General features: G+C 39.8%; 1 protein-coding gene across 4 annotated transcripts in view; it reads left to right on the forward strand.

Annotated features, from left to right (window-relative positions):
- Positions 1 to 596: 596 nt before the first annotated feature.
- The window catches only part of armh3 (armadillo like helical domain containing 3), a 52,787-nt gene continuing 46,669 nt past the window's right edge, over positions 597 to 6,714 (forward strand). For 3 of the 4 annotated variants that reach the window (XM_061880912.1, XM_061880914.1, XM_061880916.1), the window contains exon 1: positions 597 to 750. The gene's annotated coding sequence lies outside the window, so the exon portion shown is untranslated. The remainder of the gene's footprint in view (positions 751 to 6,714) is intronic. The other variant, XM_061880913.1, reaches the window with a different exon arrangement.

Raw genomic sequence — 6,714 nt, forward strand, 5'->3', positions numbered from 1 at the left:
ATTTAAATTTGATTCTTCAGATTTTCTAGATTTGCGAGAATATCTTTTTTAAATTTTAATCATAAAATGTTTGAAGAAATATTTCACAAATATTCTTCGTCGAAAAAACTGAATCTAAAATTAAGAATCAAATTAAAATGTATTTATTATTCTTTACAATAAAAAAAAATATTTGAACATTGATTTAAATTGTCAGGAAAGAAGAGGAAGGAATTTAAAAGGTAAAAAGGTGTATGTGTTTAAAAATCCTAAAACAATTTTTAACGCTGTATTTTTTTCTCTAAAATTGTCTTTCTGAAAGTTATAAGAAGCAAAGTAAAAACATTAAAACATTTATTCAAACAAGTGAAGACCAAGTCTTTAAAATATTTTCTTGGATTTTCCAATTCTATTAAAGTTTTGTCTCTCTTAGAATTAAAAATGTCGAGCAAAGCGAGACCAGCTTGCTAGTAAATAAAAAAAAAATTGAGGCAGCTCACTGGTAAGTGCTGCTATTTGATCTATTTTTAGAACAGGCCAGCGGGCGACTCATCTGGTCCTTACGGGCGACTCATCTGGTCCTTACGGGCGACTTGGTGCCCGCGGGCACCGCGTTGGTGACCCCTGCTGTCGAGTATTATTGTTGCCATGTTTGGGTGCAGGGACACTGGCGACCACTAGGAGGCGGGAGAGTTAGCAGCATGCTAGCAGAAGCTAGTGCTGTGTGAAGGATTTATGAGCGACATACACACTCCATACATTGAAAGTGAGGTAAGAATTTGAAGACGCTCTTAGAATCTATATAATCATAACGCAACACGCGTGTAAGTGCGTCCATGTCAACCGTTCTGTCGTCGAAGCTCGCTACGTTGATGATAACAACCTTGTCTGGCCAGGCTTTAGCTAGCTAGCATTAGTCAGATATAATGCAATCGACTGTTAGCAATGCTAAAAGGTGCACACGTCCAACGTTATATTGTGTTTATTTCGCACACTTACACGTAAATTAACATACATTGTCAAACAAAGTAACGTTAACTGGTTGGCATCCCATCCCACACATCTTGTGTCATGCATGATGTTATTAACCAAATGAAAGTTGATGACAAGTTACATGGCTAACACAATGTTTCATGCATGTTGCCTACCTCCATCCACCCATTTCCTGCCGCTTATTCCCTTTTGGGGTTGCGGGGGGCGCTGGTGCCTATCTCAGTTACAATCGGGCGTAAGGTGGTTTACACCCTGGACAAGTCGCCACCACATCGCAGGGCCAACACAGATAGACAACATTCACACTCACATTCACACACTAGGGACCATTTAGTGTTGCCAATCAACCTATCTCCAGGTGCATGTCTTTGGAGGTGGGAGGGAGCTGGAGTACCCAGAGGGAACCCACGCAGTCACGGGAAGAACATGCAAACTCCACACAGAAAGATCTCGAGCCTGGGATTCAACCCAAGACTGCAGGACCTTCGTATTGTGAGGCAGATGCACTAACCCCTTGAAAAGCCCAATTTGGGCAATAGGGCCTGTTATTAAAATGAATGTAATATATTTTGATGCTGTACCTACCCTAATAATATCTTATAGCATGAGGTATTATAAGGGTAGGTACAGAACCTACCCTAATAATTAGAGATGTCCGGTAATGGCTTTTGTTGCCGTCCAACTCTTAATTACCGATTCCGATATCAACCGATACCTATGTACAAACCCCGTTTCCATATGAGTTGGGAAATTGTGTTAGATGTAAAATATAAACGGAATACAATGATTTGCAAATCATTTTCAACCCATTTGCTACACGGACAACATATTTGATGTTCAAATGGATAAACATTTTTTTTTGCAAGTAATCATTAACTTTCGACTTTGATGCCAGCAACACGTGACAAAGAAGTTGGGAAAGGTGGCAATAAATACTCATAAATTTGAGAAATTTCATCAAACACTTATTTGGAACATCCCAGAGGTGTGCAGGCTAAATGGGAACAGGTGGGTGCCCTGATTGGGTATAAAAGCAGCTTCCATGAAATGCTAAGTAATTCACAAAGAAGGATGAGGCGAGGGTCACCAATTTGTAAGCAAATTGTCGAACAGTTTTAGAACAACATTTCTCAACGAGCTATTGCAAGGAATTTAGGGATTTTACCATCTACGGTCCGTAAAATCATCAGAAGGTTCAGGGAATCTGGAGAAATCACCGTACGTAAGCGATGGTATTACAGACCGTAAATGGATCCTTCAGGCTGCATCAAAAACAGACATCAGTGTGTAAAGGATATCACCACATGGGCTCAGGAACACTTCATAAAACCACTGTCAGTAACTACAGTTGTTTTTTCCATCTGTAAGTGCAAGTTAAAACTCTGCTATGCAAAGCAAAACCCATTTATCAACAACACCAAGGCGCTTCGGTGGGCCCGAGCTCATCTAAAATGGACTGATGCAAAGTGGAAAAGTGTTCTGTGGTCTGACGAGTCCACATTTCAAATTATATTTGGAAACTGTGGACGTGGTGTCCTCCGGAACAAAGATGAAGATAAACATCCGGATTGTTTATAGGCGTGGAGTTCAAAAGCCAGCATCTGTGATGGTATGGGGGTGCATTAGTGCCCAAGGCATGAGTAACTTACACATCTGTGAAGGCACCATTAATGTTTAATGGTCCATACAGGCTTTGGAGCATAATATGTTGTCATCCAAGCAACGTTATCATGAACGCCCCTGCTTATTTCAGCAAGACAATGCCAAGCCACGTGTTACAACAGCGTGGCTTCGTAGTAAAAGAGTGCGGGTACTTTCCTGGCCTGCCTGCAGTCCAGACCTGTTTCCCATCGAAAATGTGTGGCGCATTATGAAGCGTAAAATACGACAGCGGAGACCCCGGACTGTTGAACGACTAAAGCCGGGGTGTCAAACTCAAGATCGAGGGCCACATGGAGAAAAATCTACTCCCAAGTAAAATCCCTGCACGATAACTTAAAATAATTTTCTGTGTTTAAAAATAGAAGAAGCACATTCTGAGAATGTACAAATCCTAATGTTGTTGTTTTTTAACACTTACATGTGGAGGAAGTGAACAAAAGTTTTAGCTGTTATGTAAAGGAAAAGGGGTAGGATTAAATATGCTCTGCTTCTTCCTACTCCTTTTCGAACATGTAGAAGGGGGAAACTGGAAATTGTGATGTATCTTGTTGTATGCTTGCATGTTCGAAATAAACTTAACTCAACAAAACGGCGGCAAAACACAAGGAGCGAGGAAGCACATATGCTGGGAAGCTAGCGTTGTTTACAGCTGACCATGTACAAGTAGCTACGTTCTGGCACTGGAACACAGGACACGCTGGCTTAAGACGGCAGGAGTCTCATCAGCGTGTGTTGATTGCAAACTGCGTGCAGCCGCCCTGCAAGAGAGGAACACCCGTGGGCTTGTCCCGAGGCGCACACAGCAGAGTGAGAGGCGGCAGGTGTTTGAACTGTAACAGTAGGAACGTGCCCAGCGGTGCGGTGCGCTCAATAGAGGGCGCCGAGGAATGCACAGCGGCCTGCACTCACGCCGTAACAAATAAACTATTTTTTTTTTCCTTTTCTCGTCAGTGGAGGACAAGGAATAGCTCAACATTCTATATTACACATCGTAGAAGGATATGCTAAACGCAAACTAGAAGTCTTGAAGGCGTGTCAATAGAAATATCGACAATAACAATTGCAAGTAAAGTATTAGAATATGGCTGATACTTCCAGTTGGTTATAGTGGTTTTATTGTTTTTGTTGTTGTTTACCAGCTCAGGATATAAGTCCCTTAACACAAAGATTTTAGGGGGAGGGGGGAGATTTAAATCAGAGTAGGGCTGGGCGATATAGCCTTTTTTGAATATCTCGATATTTTTGGGCCATGTCACGATACACGATATGTATCTCAATATTTTAGCCTTGAATGAACACTTTATGCATATAATCACACCAATATGATGATTCTGTGTCTTCATCAAAACATGCTTGTTCATACTGCATTAATATATGCTCATTTTAAACATTCATGCGGTGAGGGAAATCACAACTAAGTCAATTGACCAAAAGTGTATTTATCAAACAGCTATCAAGCAGTGGCACAAACATTCATGTCATTTCAAAACAAAAATTGCAAGATTGTCAGAGACTTTTTAAAACAAGTTTTAGTGCACTTTTGTGCATGATGTCACTAAGATGACATATCAAAACCGCACTAAATTAAAGTGCACTTTTTGTACAGAAGGCCACTACGATAGTTTAAAACAAATAACATGCACTGTAGTGCATGATGTCACACAAGATATTTCAATAAGTGTCAAATAAAAAGGAGCTGCATAGTAGGAAATTAAGTATGTCCTTCACTATGTGGTAGGTTACTGCTTACGTTATCTTCTTCTGTTGTTGACTATTTTTTTCATATGGTGTTGATGTGGAAATGGTTGCCTTGGCATTTTGTTGGTGTGGCACTGACAGAGATGTTGACATGCAGAGTAATCGCTCTTCATTCTCTAGCAGGTGACTTTTCATTATGCTACATATTAGCAGTAATGGTACTTTTTGTAGCAACGCTTTTGCCCCACACTTGACATATTACGGTTGTCTGTTCGACATATTCCCACTTGAAACCAAACCAACCCCAGACGATTTGATTTGATTTTTTTTAAGGATCCCCATTAGCTGGTTGCCACAACAACCCACAAGTCTTCCTTGGATCCACAAACTCAATTCAATTACAAGAAAAAGCATATAATTATAACTACACAATACAGAAAAAAATTAAAGCTTCAATAAGAAAACAAGCAAACAATTTACAGTCACAGAAATAATAATACCTATAAAAATATAACTACAATGGACCCCCAGCTGTTTTTCTTGGGAATTAATTCTTCCTTCATTTGTTACCAGATTCGCACCTTCTTTCTCTCGTATTACCACTCGCACCACAGCTAACGTTACCCGTGCCACTACCTCTCTGCTCCGCGAGGGCGTATACGTATGTGTTTTGTGTTTCTGTGAGGAGACACAACAAAGAGTGAGAAGAGCCTGTAGTGTAATGCCACCAGCTAAAAGCAACTGCGTGAGAACGTATACTGGAATATCACGATATAGTCATTTTCTATATCGCACAGAGACAAACCTGTTATATATCGAGTATATCAATATATTGCCCAGCCCTAAATTAGAGCCAATAGTAGGAAATAAGTTTAATATTTTTTGATATTCTTTTACCGCTGTCCTGTTTTTGTCTGATTTATAAATTTGATAATAAATGTCATCATTCAATGATGTTGAAAATCTGAATTATCAGCATCAGCATTGGTGTGCAAAATACTGCCCTTTTAGCTACTTAATTTGATCGATACCCACATTTATAGTATCGCCAAAACTAATTTGAAGTACCCAAACAAAACAGAAAAATAAATGTGTATTACATTTTAACAGAAGTGTAGATAGAAACATGTTACAAAGTAAAGTTAACAGTTATTAACAGTAAATTAGCAACTATATAAATAATACCGATAGTTTTGAGAAAATACTACAACTGGAAATTACACAATATGTTACCGCACTTCCACTTCTAAAGACATGCACCTGGGGATAGGTTGATTGGCAACACTAAATTGGCCCTAGTGTGTGAATGTGAGTGTGAATGTTGTCTGTCTATCTGTGTTGGCCCTGCGATGAGGTGGCGACTTGTCCAGGGTGTACCCCGCCTTCCGCCCGATTGTAGCTGAGATAGGCGCCAGCGCCCCCCGCGACCCCGAAAGGGAATAAGCGGTAGAAAATGGATGGATGGATGGATGTTACCGCATATGTCAGCAGCCAAATTAGGAGCCTTTGTAACCCATTTTGAAATGGTTTGAGTTATATAGCAAATAATACATTTTAATATATGTCATCATCAGAGGAGGCAACAATATATATCACCCATCCCGAGTGGAGTTACAGTATTATCCACTGTACAGAGTTGGAACAACAACTTTTCACCAATAAATGTATGGGAACACTGCATTTTATGCAGTATGCCTTTATTTGACTCTTCCAGTCTGTATCTCTGTTGCAATCCTGCTGTTGACAATCAAAGATCAGTGGCTACTTGTCTCTGAGAACATTCCTTTTGAAGCCTCAAAATGACGAGATAATGTTGATCAATTCTTAGGTGCTGTCTGATGAGCTCAAATGTGGAATGTTTAAATACCAATCCTCATCAAACTAGGACGTGTATTGGTCCATTAATGGATCACACACTTGTGATTTGTTACATTCAGTTCCTTGTTATAAAATGACAACTTGTGCCAAAAAGTTGTGAAACGGTAAAAAAACAGATGGGTAATACACTTTGTCAGTACTGCAGTGCAGTGTTTTTCAACCACTGTGCCGTTAAAAACTGTCTGGTGTGCCGTGGAGGATTATCTAATTTCACCTATTTGGGTTAAAAATATTTTTTGCAAACCACTAATTATAGTCTGCCAAGTATGTGTTGTTGTTGTTGAGTGTCGGTGCTGTCTAGACCTCAGCAGAGTAACCATGTTATACCAAACTATATCATTAGGTGGAAGCTGGTAGCTAATTGCTTTGTAGATGTCGGAAACAGCGGGAGGCAAACTAAAGGTTATAAAGGTGTCTAATGCTTAAACCAAAAATAAACAAAAGGTGAGTGCCACTAAGATAAGGCATTGAAGCTTAGGGAAGGCTATGCAGAACGAAACTAAA

Source organism: Nerophis ophidion, linkage group LG20 (genome assembly GCF_033978795.1).
Source record: "Nerophis ophidion isolate RoL-2023_Sa linkage group LG20, RoL_Noph_v1.0, whole genome shotgun sequence".
Taxonomy (NCBI): Eukaryota; Metazoa; Chordata; class Actinopteri; order Syngnathiformes; family Syngnathidae; genus Nerophis; species Nerophis ophidion.